The 16,071-nt window shown below is 35.4% G+C and overlaps 1 protein-coding gene across 1 annotated transcript in view; it reads left to right on the top strand.

The window, feature by feature from the left end:
- The window catches only part of LOC129786007 (MAP kinase-interacting serine/threonine-protein kinase 1), a 49,974-nt gene that overhangs the window by 22,084 nt on the left and 11,819 nt on the right, over positions 1 to 16,071 (top strand). The window lies entirely within an intron of this gene.

Here is a 16,071-nt window from a genome sequence, read left to right as displayed (position 1 = left end):
AGACTTAGCATTTACATATATTTAACTTGGCCTCTGAAGTTTTCCCTACATTCTCTATTTTCACCACACGAATTCACCACTTCGATTGCGCGCCAAATTCAAATATTATTTTATTTCATAAGTTTTCCGAACAGTCCCCTCTTTGAGCGGAAGCATACCGCTGAGCATCAAACATCTCTTCTTTTCGATTTCCACAAAAAATGGAAAGATTTGGCGGTCCTGCTTTACTACTTATGATCTCCTTTCGATAGCTCGACCTATTCATTGTGTAGCGTCCTTCTCAACTGTTTCCTTTGTCAAACGCTACTATCCCTAGCTGACAAAAAATTCCTCTGCAACTGCTATTACCTCATAGTTCCTGTTGACACTCTACAACTAAATTCTTCAGCTTCCAGCCACTATTGAGTTCCGCTTCCATTGATGTTACTGCTTCTCGACAACTTCCAGCTGTCGAATTTCTAATTCGTAATTTATCCACTATGTCTCGATGTATTCAGCTCAATGGACATTACTGACTCCACGAGCTCTAATATGTCTCTTTGCCCTTAGAAATCTTCTAGAACCTCAATTTATAGATCTACCTCATGTAATTATTGTCAAATTCTCTAGCGATAGCCACAGTTACGCTATTGTCAATCTTATCCACTGCGTACTTTGATATCATCTACAAGGGCTGCCACTGTAACGCCAGTGCCAACCATACTTAGAATTCTTTGACATCCTCTTCTACACGTTTGACGCTATGCTAAACTTCAGGCTCCACTTCCCAACCTGCAAGATCTTCTTACTGCAACATTATTTGGAGCGATCCCGCCGAATCGCTACTCGGGAGGTCTACTCACCGACCCTTAACATCTTCCTAAAGGCTTCATATGAATCGCAGCATACTTTACAATTTGCACTTTTTTATTTGCATCAGCCTACGAATGCAAATCTGCTTAATTACCTTACACGCCTCCTGTCTGAACCCTACGGGAAATCTTGCAACTCGTGTCATAAATGCTACTTCCATCCGGATCTGTGACTTAACACCTTGTCATTTAATTACCTTCAACTACGGTTTTCTTCACTGAATGTTTCTTACGATCAACGAGATGCTAATTCTGCCTTTGTAACTTGTCTTTACCTTAGCCTCTTTTTAGATTTGCTTCGACACCAATATCGGCCATTCCGTTCAATCTGAACTCGCTGAATATGTATATAATTAACTCGAGCAATACTATAATCGACTGATTCCTTCTTCCGATCAGAACATAAATTCTGCTGACATTCGCACTTCTACAATCACCGGACTCCCTGACTGCGTCAGCCAAATTCGGTGAGGCAAACGTTACCACAACTTCTGACAAGAATTCTTGATCACGTGAGCAACTCGTATCACGTCCACTTTAAAGAAAGGTGACACTGCTTAAACTTGATCAAGCCTATCCAGGAATTCATTAAGTTCATAGCTTTCTCATTTCGATGGTAGAACATTCAAATGACTATAACAGCTTTCATTCTTCCACTGCGGCTTCATTCCTTTCTCCGAATACCTCTATTAATTGCTACAACTCCTCCAATAACAGTTCACACTGCGTCTCTACTGGCTAAAGCTTATTCATAACACGATCATCAGCTGTTCTCAGACAACCTGGAGAGCTTCATCTCCTCATTAGACAGACAATGGAGATTTTCGTATATCCACCCGGAACATCCCATTCCTATTCTATTCTAACCCGTGGGGCTTTTGAGATTAATCAAGAATCACCCTTGGCACGTACGACTCTTCCAAGCACTTTATCCCTTTCGTACTGCCATTATCCAGTTCCTTTAGTGAATCAACATCTACGTATGTATCCTTCATGACCGTCCCTTGTCCCCCCGTGGGCGCATCTGCATATCCCTTTGCGACTCTCCTTACTTCTCCCTCGTTGGGAACTTGTCCCCAATGAAACTTTCATCAGGACATTTTCAAAACAACACCATCGACCTTAAATTTAATAGTCACTCGTGACATTAGATCTCTAATCGTCGATTGCGAGGCTGATCAAGTCAGAGTATGAGCCAGAAAGTGCAGAACCTGAACCTTGTTTGCGAAATCTTATGCAGACGGGACACCTTAAATATCTGCACTTGTTCAACAATCAACATATATCGAGTGTATCCTTCTCTGGATCATATGTCTTTCAATAGAACACGACTAATATGCTCTTTTTATTTCGGACACCACGATGCAGTACTTTTACTATAATTTACCTTCTTGGTTTCCATGATAAGTAACACTCTCTGTGTTGCCAATGCTTCGACTCTTTCATTCGATTCTGAATTCAATCTATCCTTTAATGTGTCAAATGTCCCCTCATGCAGTTAGTAGACTGCAAGAGCACTTGAAAACCCGAAGGATATCTATTAAACCTTTGACGAGTGAGCTTCGAGGCCCACATGAAACCTTCACAACGACCAACCTATGATCGCTGTTTTCAGCTACAACTTATGGTCAGTACTAAGACCAATCAACTTGATGTACCAAACTGCAATTGCACTGAAACGATCCTCTTGGCTAGCACAGAGACCCTCTATTGCTCTGAAACGAAGCCACTTTTCCATACGTTCTTTCAAACCGACGTTCAATCAGTTGTCCATTTCTTGATTTGAAAGGAAACACTAAACAAATAAGTTTCCAAGGAAACTTCATGACCTTTAAACTCTTTCCCAGTCCCACAGGACACATTGTGGCCAGTACATAGGCCCTCAAATATATTGCTGAAGGTATTATGAATAAAAAACGAAAGCCCTCAATAATCCATCATTGAGAAAGCAATTTCCCAAAGAAATACGATGACCAGCAATTAAGTCCTTTATATTTCCATAATGAATAAATGTGTTCTCAAAGGAAACATCCTGCTCAGCACGACGCCCTTTAAATGTCCGGAACTACGGACAGATTGTACGGTTAGCAATAAACCACCTTAAATGTTCAACACTATTAACATTTCGTTCCCGAAGGAACTATTTGTATGCTTCGTAGACCTTCGAATAATCTTTTTTCAACATCAAAGACTAGTCGAAACCTTCAACCTTCGTAGGACATATTATGGCCAGCGCTTAGGCCTGTTGATGTCCAGCATCGATGACAGATGACAGTTTGTTCCCGGAGGAACTGGTTTGGCCTGCACCATAGCCTTTAAAAATGTCCAGAACTGAGGACAGTCTATTCAAACCCTTGTTTTTTTTTTTTTTTTTTTTTTTTTTTAAACCCTTTTTGGCCTGCACGTTGGCCGCTTGAATTTGTCCAGCACTTAGGACAACCTTTAAACATTTTTTTTTTTTTTTTAAACCCTTTTTGGCCTGCACGTTGGCCGCTTGAGTTTGTCCAGTACTTAGGACAACCTATTATAACCTTTATTGGCCTGCACGTTGGCCCCATGAGTTTGTCCAGCACTTAGGACAAACTATTATAACCTTTATTGGCCTGCACGTTGGCCCTTGAGTTTGTCCAGTACTTAGGACAAACTATTATAACCTTTATTGGCCTGCACGTTGGCCCCATGAGTTTGTCCAGCACTTAGGACAAACTATTATAACCTTTATTGGCCTGCACGTTGGCCCCATGAGTTTGTCCAGTACTTAGGACAAACTATTATAACCTTTATTGGCCTGCACGTTGGCCCCATGAGTTTGTCCAGTACTTAGGACAAACTATTATAACCTTTATTGGCCTGCACGTTGGCCCCATGAGTTTGTCCAGTACTTAGGACAAACTATTATAACCTTTATTGGCCTGCACGTTGGCCCCATGAGTTTGTCCAGTACTTAGGACAATTCTTGGAAGAGTAAATCTCATTTTATTTATAGTTAGTACCTTAGCAGGCACTCAATAACCTTCAAAACATGATTTTTCATTCATTTTAATAAAGCACAAAAATTAATAAATAATTTTACGATCGCCTTTTTATAAATTATGAGAAATTGAATTTTAATTTTCTCAAGTTACCTTTCCTTTCACCTTTCCTTTCTATATGCAATTAATAATAAATGCATCTAAATTATTTCAACATTTGTGCCTAAATTAAGGCATCCTTTCCAATAATTCAAACTCTGGCTGTAAAATCGGTTATTTTACACAATTTTTACTTTACTTTTTATGGGTGACGTCCCCTATTAATTTTTTACTTCACTGACAAAAAGGTGAAGTCCCCTATTTGTTCCTCCGTGTCAAATTTGCAACATAAATTGCTGCCAAATTTGTCACTTTGGAGTCTTTTACTCCTAATTGTACTCACAGATTTACCATATCACTCTCCGGGAGTGACACACTTCCTTATTTGCGGCCCCACAGCCGCTCCGAGGACCCATTGTGGAATTTTTCTTGGAATCGAACTGCAATTCTACGAATCATGAAGACGCCATTTGATTTTTCTTAATCAAATTTTCTTCCTCAATTCTCCCCCCAATTGCAGCCGATTCCAAGCACCATCACTTCACTGCACTTCCATAGGTCCTGGTTCTTGCGAAGGACCATAAATGTTCGCGAAATTCCCCGAATTATACGCGATAAATTACACTTTATTACGGAGCAGGCACGTTTGCATCCGTATTCCTTGCCTTCCAAAACCGATCTGTCTTTTTTGCCGCCAAATCATTCTTTTTTCCCTACATTCTCTATTTTCACCACACGAATTCACCACTTCGATTGCGCGCCAAATTCAAATATTATTTTATTTCATAAGTTTTCCGAACACCTCTTTTGGAAGCTCAACTGGTTGAAATTATCGCTTATTTGATTTTCGTATCAAACTGTTTATTTTGCGACTATTTTTTTCTGACTCAACTCCAGTAAACTTCTTTTGCTCACATTATTCGCAATATTTCTCTCTATTTCCACCTATTGAATGGAGAAGAAAAAAAGCTCGTATGAGTCACAATTTGTTATTCCTATCGCGAAATAAAACCAACACAGCCAACGATCTCCATCGAAACCTATGCAATGTGGGTATTTTTTTCACTTCTTTTGCCGATATTTTTCTTCCACACCTTTACTTAATGTGTGTAGTTCTGTATGTACATATAAAGACCATTTACCTGGCGGTGGTATATTATGTGCTTTTTGTAAATTTTATGTACCTTTTGAAAATACTTTCCCAGGCAACGATTGTCTCTCAAATCTAATATAAAATTTCTTGCACACACAAAATGGGAAAGTTCACCGCTGAATTGCAATTTTTACTTATGGGTGGAAACTTCTTTCGGTATACTACACACACCGCGAGGTAGGTGGATGAAGGAGAAAAAAATCGCGTATAATTTAATATTTAAATCTTAATATATAAAGCTGAAATGTTTGTTTGTCTGTGGCACATGAACTCCTCCTAAACGGCTGGGCCGATTTTGATGAAATTTGGTATGGGGGTAGAGGGGGTCAATACGAGTTGCAAGCGCTATATGGGATTCCGCCCCAACCCCCCTTTGTAGCGCCCCCACAGAAAAATTGATTTTTTCCCATTTTCTACTGCTGAAGGGTCAGATAACGGGATTTTTTTATTTTTAGAATTTTTCGGGGTACCGTATTATTCATCCCCCCTACTAATATACGCCCCCTTTTATAGCTTAAAATGGAGTTTGCTCACACGTGATTGGGGGCTAGGGTTTACTAGTTAAATATAAATTAATCTCATAATCCATTTTATGGTGCATTATTTGAATATGAGCAACACTCTTATGGGGCGAGAGCTTTCTAAATCCACACCACGCATCCATCTCAAGGCGAAATTTATTATTTGATCTTCCATCGAAAACATCTCTTAGTAAGTTTGATCGAAATATTAGTTAAATTGATCACTATCGTTGGCTCTGGCAGAAATCATCTGACTGTGAGAGAGTATATTTACTGCAATACGAAGAGTTCAGTGTATCTCATCAGAGTGACTAATAAATCCTAAGACGAAGATGAAAAAAACCACATCATGTATGCTCATTTGGAAGAGATTGTGGCAAGAAAAACTGCTAAAGTGATCACGATTCGTCTCCCACCACAAATTAATCTTTTTTGCAAAATATGAATCGAGTTGAAAGATCGAGTGCTTGAAAATGGGCTAAATTTATTCAATTGCTCACATGCTTCGGGCCAAAAGAGTCGCGCACTATGCGAGAAAACAAATAGAAGAGGGAAAAAAAGAATTGGTATCCAACCTTGAATTAAAATTAATTTGTGGGTTTTGTTGATCACCAAATAGCTCAATTGGTCACAATTGTCTTATACTACATACTTGGGGGGTTTTATGAGATTTCTCCTCTCTGTTTGTGATAAAACACCCAAAATAATCATTCCCATGAGATCCAAATGAACTGACTTTTTCTTCCACGTTTTGCTATTATAATTTAATTTACATCCATAATACTTTTTCTATATGCGCGATCAAGATGGTTGAGGCGAAGAAAAAAAAAAACTTGTTCAGAAGAAAAACATCGAAGAAACGAGGGAGAGAGAAAGAGATGTTGGTGCTTTTGGAAAAATAGACGAAGAAGAAAAAAACAAGCATAGAGGCAAGAAAATCGCCTGATGTGTCGCGACTTTGTGCATGTTATTGGAATTTTGTGCGCGTCAATGTGCTAAGTCCCCCCGAGCACTTCTACCAAACACATTGAAAATTGATTAGATTTTCCACTTTTTTTCCAGACGATGTTTTCAATCATGCTTCACTATTAATAAAATTTATCTTATCACAGCCTAATTATAAATATAATATACTCTCTCGTAAAAAAAGAAACCAATGCACTATCGCAAACTAGAGTGCTGGACGAGCATTTCTCGAGGGGTCAATTACAGTGATTGTACAAGAGCATCTGCTTGATCCATAAATCGGATTTTTTTTTTCTAAAAACAAAACTTGTGAACAGGGTTTTTGATTAACTTCTCCTAAGAGTGTCCCACTTAATTGCCAACAAACATTGGGTACTTGAATTTTTAGTTTTTTGCTTTTATTCAAGTGGATTTGTTCTATTAGAAATTAAATTGTAAGGATTTTTTGAACGATCAAAGGAGATTATTCAATGACATATGAAAAACTTACTTATTCATGGGATGATTAGGACATGGTTTATCCAGTAGAAAATGAAAATAATAATAAGAAATTACCAAAGAAACTTCTCATTTTCATTGAGATCAGCTGAGAAAAGTAGGTAAAGATTTGGAAAAATGTAAATAATGACGTCACTTGACGTGCAAGAAGCATTCATATCAATGTTTAATCCATGATTTTGTAATGAATCTTTATGCTTCATGCATTTAAAAAGACAAAAATCACAATTGTGACGTCATTATACATGTTTTTTAGTGAATTTTTGTTTGGCCTTTCCCAGCTGATCCTAGTGAAAAATGAAAAATCTTTTTCTCGATTATTTGATCTTTCTTAATCACATAAAACCCTTAAAAATTAATCGTATTCCAATCGTTCATTTGAATAAGGAGTTAGCCCATTGAATAATGAATAAACTCCTTTGCTTTGAATTAATTTAATTCTGAACTGTAGGATTAGAAAATTTTAGTTAAAAATTTCAAAGTAATTCACTTGAGCCCTCTACTCCCCTATTTGCAAAATTATTTTAAGAAAAAAAATCCTTATTTCTCACCCCAAAAAATCGAACGAATTTGTTTTTGCTTCTTGTGAGGGAAATAAATAAAATTCTTTCACATAAAGTTATTTTTACTCGAAATTCTTTTAATGTGCAAAAATGCATTTTAGAGCGTAATTAATCAAATTTAAATCGTTTAAACCCATGTAAAGAATTCATCAAGGAATTCTTCAGCGACTTATTACCGCGTGAATTAATACGCAAAATACATGGCAGAAGAAAGATTATTTTCCTCACAAAATCTTCAAATGTAAATTTCTTTCATTTATCCAATCGTAAAAACACAGAGTGATTAAACATACGAGATGTATATATATTTTATTTGCTCTTATGTCAAAATCATTAAAATGCGAAAGTCTCCAATCACATCACTTCCACTGTTGGAGTGGAATTAATGTTTTTAGAGATGGAGTTGGGTGCTCATCCAGTCAAATTTATTTTGTATTGTTTGATAAACGCGACGGGGGCTTCTCGTGGAAAATTTTAGCTGTGTTTCTTTCAGACACAGCTTTTGTGTACCGAGCAAAATCAAAAGTCGTCAGATCGGGCTCAAACTTGGGATGAGCACGAATTAGGGTCCCTACATTCCAAAAAACGTATGCGCCAAAAAAAATTTTTTTCCGGCCGGCCGTCCGTCCGGCCGTCCGTCCGGCCGTCCGTAGTACAACGTTAAATTGCAAGAGAACGGTAATAGATAGAGACTTGCGGTAAACGGCAAAGTTTAAAAGTCGACTGGAAGACGTCCGATTATGACGTCAAATTTTACCCCCCACCCCCCCGTCCGCCATTTTGAATAACCTCAAAATTTTGTTTTCGCTATATCTTAGCCCCTGTAATAGCTAAAAATCTGAAATTTTTATATGTTGTAGGGGCCATCAAGAGCTTTCCAACGATACCTCATTTTCGAAAATCGGTCAAGCCGTTTAGTCAATATGGCCGCCACAATTTTTCATCGAAAATCGACCATAACTCGAAAACGGCTTGACCGATTTTGATCAACCCGGGGTCAAATGAAAGATCTCAACAAACCCTACAACTCTCTAGAACATCCGAAGTTTCAAAAGTGACCGCTAGGGGGCCAAAAATCAAAAACAAAATTTTCGATGAGTTTTCGATGAATATCTCGAAAACGGCGACATAAATTTTTTTCATTTTTTGATATGTTGTAGTTGACCATATTATCTAGCTTCATGCCAAAAATGAAGAAAATCTATGGATCCGTTCTCGAGATATAGCCTTCCAAAGTTGGCATGTCATATCTCGGGTTCTACAAGTCCGATCTTGATCAACTCAAGCGCAAATGAAAGGTTTCGAGAAACCCTACAAATGTCTAGAACATTGCAACTTCGAAAAATGACCGCAAGAGGCGCTAAAGTCAAAAACAAAGTTTTCGAAAATTTCGAACTCGAATTTTTCGAAAATGGCGACATAATTTTTTTTCATTTTTCGATATGTTATAGCTGACTTCAAGACCTTTCAAACAAAAAAAAAATTATGAAAATCTATGGATCCGTTCTCGAGATATGGCCTTCTAAAGATTTCTTCGGGTATTACTTTTCAATTTTTCCCGACTTTGCGCGTATTTAAGTTAATTCGCATTCTAGTTTGCTCTCACAAAATTGGTACACTGAAAGAAACACAGCTCCCGTAAGCTTGGTCAGCTTACCAGTACATTTCAACTTTAGTTTGTGCGTATATATTAATTCACTAACAATACGAGACCGTGCTATTTTTTTTTATGTTCATCCCATCATGCTTCTTCCCCCCTTCATTCGACCTACAACTCGGTGGATATGGCGTAGAATTCTTCGCGCTACCATGTTCCACGATCATCTGTGCAAAGAGTTATATTAACTTCAAGGTTATCCAAAATAGCAATTTCCATGTTACTTTTTAATTTAATTCGCTTCTGTGCAAATTATTCTTTTACGCGTCTCTTCTTCATACTCTTTCCCATGTTATTTGGTAAGCCAAGCGAAAACGCATCAACAAAACTTCATTAATTTATGACATAATCGCGAATTCTCTCTTCTACCAACATTTATTCTTCAACCTCTTCACCTCATTCTTCTTAACCCATCAATGGTTATTTTTTCTTAATTCTATATACATTGCTCGTCGCCATCTTTTTAATATACAATGAAAATACGCGAGAGAGAGGGAAGAAAATAAAGAAACCCAAGCAAGAAATTATTCTACATTTGCCCCACATATCTTGCGGGCTTTTTAATTGCGACAAAGCAATTAATTCATCTCTTCCATGATTGAGAAGACCAAAAAAAGAGATAAAAACAAGAAGAAATAAATAAGAATTCAACATGGAGGAAGCAAAAGCAAGAAAATACAAAATAATCACTTTTTTGTGCAAAACGATACCACCCTTGAAATAAGAAATATATATTAAGCACAATTAGATCATAAATCTCAGCACATAGTTAAACATGATCAGTGTGGAGCAGAACTTTCCAAGAAAAAGTCATTGGGGGGGTTCCCAAGGACATTGCGTGTATGCTTCTAAATGGGATGGAAAAATAATAGTAATAAAAATGTAATTCAACAATCCAATTGAAGTGAGCAAAAACATGGGAATTAACATCTTAATAAGAAGAAATTAGCCAAGCACGTCTCTATATAATTATATATAATTTAAAAACGCACTCAAAGGATAAAATTGAAACATACATAAAAAAAACATTGAGGAAGGAAATTGTTTGAAGTTTATTCTAAATTGGGGTGAATTCTTCAGTTTAGAGTTTTTTTTAAAGGGAATTTAAATAATTTTCAAACACATTAAGAATCACAGCTAATTCTTTTGAATCTTAAATCTCAGTCCGTGAAAATAAAAAAGAAATCTTGCAAATAACACGCAAAAAATTACATTTAAAAAACATACATTTAAGGAAAAAAATTGACTCTTCAGAATAAACGTTATAAATTAGAAATAAAATTTCAAATTTCAGAATTAAGTCAAACGGTCAAATAAATACCGAACGTCATTATAAGTGTCTAACGTTAGAATAATAAACATTGGAAATAAATTGTCGTTAAAAATGAAATGTCAAGCACATGAAATTAAATTTTAAACGTTAGAAGAAAACGTCAAATTAAAAAAAAATAACGATAAATGCTAGAAAAGAGTCGTCAAATGTTAGAAAAGAAACATCCAATGTTATAAATTAATTGTGAATCATTAAAAAAGAAACTGAAAACGTTAGAAAAGATCAGTCGAACGTTAGAACTGCAAAACAAATTGTCAAAGCCTAAAAATTCAATAACATAAAAAACACCTCCTTCAATTGATTTTGGGCTTCGCCACTTGATAATTTTTTTTTCTTCAATAAAACCCACAACTCTTTCATAAAACAAAGAAAACATGATAGTTAATATTTTTAAAACTTCAGTAAAATGTAAAACATTAAAAATTAAATTGAAACGAACACCCACTTCCTTGAAATTACGCCCCTTGTGGCAATGGTAGGAGGTAAATGCGACGATAAAAAGGTAAAAGCATAAAAATTCCATTGAGAAGTTACAATATTGTAAAATAATTTGTCATCGATTGATTTACTACACGTCTATGAAACAATGGCTTATAGTGCTCATTGAAGAAGGTGCATGCTAGAAAAATGGAATGTGCATTATAAAATTTTATTGTTCTGTCGTTTTTTTCGTGTTTTACTTCTTTTCCATTCAATACCTGGGTGCACGATATTGAAGATCTGAAAGGGCCTTATTGTTTTGCAATAAAACCATATACGCGGTTGGATGTACATTGAAATTTTTCGCAGTTTTTTTTGTGGGTCATCTGCACGGCAATAAATAACACGTCTCTGTGTATACAAAGAGGTGACTTTCTATTATTCCTTATTTTCTTCACCTTAATTGATCTTTCAATTCCATTTATACCTTGTTTTGGTGTTTCATGCACAGAATTTGGTTTTCTTTTCACGTACAAGCAATTTTTTCGCTTTTTTTTTCTTCTTCTCTTATACCCATTCTCTGTGAGTAATGGAATTGTATTTTACACGCGGAAATTGCAATCTATGTGACATTTTGAAGTTACACCAAATACCTTTAGGTACATGTAGTCTCTTGTAGTTGCGACGCGAGAGTTTTGCCCGGTGAATGTTGTGTGTGATATATTGGGGGGAGATTAAAAGAGTCGAGGTGAAAATTGGACGCGGAGACTCATGAGAAGAGAGAAAATTGTGCCTGTCTAGAATATGCTGCCTTCATAAACTTAAAATGCATTCATCCAATTTATTTGTGTGTAGGAATGATCACCTTTTTGTGGTTTTTAATCCAACTCTCGATGTAGTTTCTCTCTGTGCTCGACCCAATTGCATTGAAAATTGTCTTTACCACCTCATTTACGGCCTCTTCGCAGTCCCAGACAATAAAGAAAGATGAATCGATTAACCGTAAAGGTTGTGAATCCTTTTAGTGTGTCAATACAACCGAAAAAAAAAAGAATGATCATACCAGACAGAAAATTCCACCAGAGACGCAATGCGCGGTGGTGGAGCAAAAAAAAAGAAAACTCGAGCGCTATTCAACAGTTACGATTTTGCTTCTTTTCCAATTGATTTTTTAGCGAAGAAGCATACGAACGAACGAAAAAAATAGCAACTCTGACATTATTTTATGTGCATTTAGACATTTAATTAATGGTCCTGCTTAGCCAGTTTTGCCATTTTATATTTGAACTCTTTCTCCATCGGTTGTGATCGGTTGTTGAAGAGTGCATGCAATGTTTTTTGTAAGAAAAACCTCTTTGAGAGAGATCACGTAGCGATCTCCCCGTGATCGCGCGCCCACCAGACCGCAATCGCTCTTTTTTTTTTTAAACTTCTTCTTCGTCTTCTATACAAAACCAAACCGTCCACGTTTCAAATGACTCTCTCACAGCGACGCCATACCTACATACATATATGTATAATACCTTAATGAATCATGGAATCAATAATAACGCCCTGAGAGACAAACCCAAGCTGCATCGTGCGGCATTTTCATCCGACTCAACTGGTTTATGTGGCGCTGCATTGAAGGAGGTATATATAGAGAAAAAAAGGCGCAATATCAAGATGAAATTGCCATACATCCAAGAAATTAATACTTTGGTGGAAAAAGAATGGCAAAGCACCATGGAGATTGCTCAAAAGTAATACTCTCCGCATATAGCTTGTGAAATCACCTTTTTTGCCTTTTAATTGTACCCGCAGAGAAAAAAACATCAATTAGTCGCATTTTCCATCCCCCACGGAATATTTGCTAGGCTGCTATATTACTTCTTGAGATAGATTTTTGCAATCAGATTAAAAGGAGTTGTTTTGCGTGGTTGGAATTTTTTTTTTTAATCACATTTTCACCTTAATCTCTTGTGGAGTAATTTTGGAATAACCCCTGTAATCTGTCGCAAGCACGAATGATAAGACAATCGCTTGTTTTTGTGTGAGCATCGTAATACCCTTTTGCAATAAACAAGGGGCAAATTATTTTATAATCGTTTTGACTTAACTTTTAATTCCTTCTTTTATAAGCTCTTGAGAACTTTTTTTGGTTTTGTTTTATAATCTTTGGGGTTGATTCTGTTAAAAATCTTTTCTTACAACATAAAAGATTTGACTAGTTCATGTTTTTAAATCATTCTATTGTCGTTGTTGTATTTTTTTTTGTTTTAGAAATCACTCAGAAAGATCTTTAAAGAGCGCCGGAAAAGTAATTTTCCTTTAAACAGACTATTGAAGAAATTATGAAACTGTCATAATCTTTTATGAGTTTTTTTAAAAGAATACCAAAAATCTTATAATTGACGAATTTTAAGAAAAGAAAAGATTTTTACTAGAATCGACCCATTTTATTAATTTTTCTTTCGAAGTTTTAGTAAAGAAGAAATCGTCAAAGTTATATTAATATTATCTGACTTAATAAAGAAAAATTCTCTCAAAACATAATATTCCAATTAAATTACAGAGAATTCCGATAAGAATTCTAGATCAAACCACAAATGGGCAAATATTTCTAACTAAAAAAAAACTTCTCTATCTCAATTCTATTTCAGCAAAATGAGATTTCTGGTTAAAAACAAAGAACAAAATAGCACAAAAAATGAAAAGATAAATATAATTTCGCGATAAGTTGATAGAAAACGCCCCCCAGAAGCGGAAATTCGGCACATATAGAGCCATATCATCGTGCAATATGACCTTTAATTGAAAGCAGAAATGGGCATTGAGATAAAGGAAAAAAAAGCGAATCATAAAGTGGTGCAGAAAAACGCGGAAAAAATTGTCATCTCCCGTTTTAGCCGTAAATTAACTTTTCATCATCTTCCGCATCTGTCTTGCCTTCGGGTAAGTCATTGACATGCATTGAATATTAACAGAAGAATGACGAAGAAAAAAATTCTTCAGAACTGCGATCAGTTGTGAGTCTTCTTCATGGTTGTACCGAACAATTTTTCATGCTGTGAGTGTAAAGCTTTCACCTCCTCAGCCCACCTTCCACCGAACATAAAAAAAAGTTCGCAAAAAGACAAATAAAATACTGTCAATTGCAGACTTTCTTTCTTGGGCTGCACAGAGCTCGGGCGAGACATACTTTGTGTAGATGATAATTAAATGTAACCACAACACCGGCAATTAAGTGGCGAAAAATAATTTAACAGATAGTTTGCATTTTAAAATGTGAATTTTGCAAACTTCACCACATACTCGAGAATCTCCTTCGCACGATTAACAAATACGCACCAGATGCTTATTTTATTTCAATTTCCACCACTCACACCCAGATAGAGAGAGCAAACAGACATTAAATGAAAAAAAAGAATCATCTTCATCAGTCGTCCCCATGTCGTCTTGACAAATTGTGAGAAAATTGTGTAATGCTTAAATAGCCAATATAAACATGCATTAACTCCGCGTACAAAATGTGTATGAAATCATACAGACTGAAGGCCCTGCTGAGAGAACATCACATCATGCAAACATGCCATGAAGGTTTATTCCTTTTGAAGGAGATCTCTTTGTGGTGTCTCTTTTCCCTCAACTTGCTGCATCTGTGCTGCTGCATCCAATTGAAATCTATAAAAATGCATTTGATGCTGATTGTCAGACACACACTGCCTATATATTTTTCTTTTCTTTATTTTCTTTTTTATGCTGAGGATTGCAAAGATTTTCTGATCTATCTGAAAAGGATTATTATGTACAAATTTTCACAATTTTCTTTTATTTTATGAGCAAAGTTTGTGCATGAAAATGTTGGAAATAAAATCAAAAATAAATAAACAAACTTCCACAAATAAATCCTTTATAGATAAAGCAATTGATATTGTATTTAATTTTCTCACTCGCGAATTTTTCCTGTCAGCAGCATAAAAATGAAAAAAAAAAATGAAATTCTGAAATGTTCGCGTGATTTATTTCCCCTTCGTCCTCGAAGCTTTTTCCGTCCGTTTTGAAGATGCGCATAAAAAAGATTCATCAATCACATTTAACATAAAATTCGTGATTTGCTTAATCAAAAGTCTGGTTCTACCAAAAATTCCTCACGTTTTTTTTATGCTAGAAAAAAATGTGGCAAAACAAGACGATCCTATTGTGAAAAAGGTAAAGCATTAAATGCTACCACGATCAGTCACGATCTCATACATTGTGTGGAAACAGAAGCGATGAAGATTTTTTAAAATAAGCATCGTTGATGAATAAATTTTTGCAAAGGGGCTGATAATTAATTCTTTATGAATCAATCTTTGTTTTATGAGAAGTTTAAAGGCTTGAGAATGATTGGAGAGGAAACGAGATATGAGAAAGGCGTGATAATTTGAGCTTAATTTTGATTTTTTAATCCGTCTGTAATAACTTTTTTTAATGGAATATTTAAATTTTTAGTAAAAAATATTCAAATATTTTAAATCTTTAGCTTCGTTTTTTTTTTCAAACATATTTTCTACAAAATTGAGCAACTACACCATTGTAGTGAATACACGTATGTACCAGAAATTTAAGTATATCATTTTAGAACACCTTTAGGGTTTTAAAACTAGAAATTTCTATTAAATTTCTTTTTTGTTAAGGATTTTAAATATTTTCACTGAAACAAAACTTTTAAGAAGCGAAATGTGTCTTGAGGTAACAGATCTAAAAAACGATGTACTAATTTTTATATATTTTTTTTGTATTATGTATTAAGAAATTCTCATAATCTGCGAATTGTAAGAAAAGAATAAATTTGCTTATGAAAGTTTTGAGCACTTATAAAAATTATAACGTTCTAATTGTTAACCAACACTTTTACAGACAAAATGTGTCTCAGCTAAAAGTTCTAAAAATGTACTAATTTTGTAATCCTTTCAGATCTTAAAATTCTTTTACACAAAATACCAACAAACTTCTGAAAACCCGAATTGAAAGAAATATAGGATTTTCAACAAAGTTGAGAACCTACAACTACAAA

Source organism: Lutzomyia longipalpis, chromosome 1 (assembly GCF_024334085.1).
Source record: "Lutzomyia longipalpis isolate SR_M1_2022 chromosome 1, ASM2433408v1".
In the NCBI taxonomy this organism is placed as follows: Eukaryota; Metazoa; Arthropoda; class Insecta; order Diptera; family Psychodidae; genus Lutzomyia; species Lutzomyia longipalpis.
Note: the sequence above shows the minus strand (reverse complement) of the source record. Positions and strands in the feature narration are given on the sequence as shown.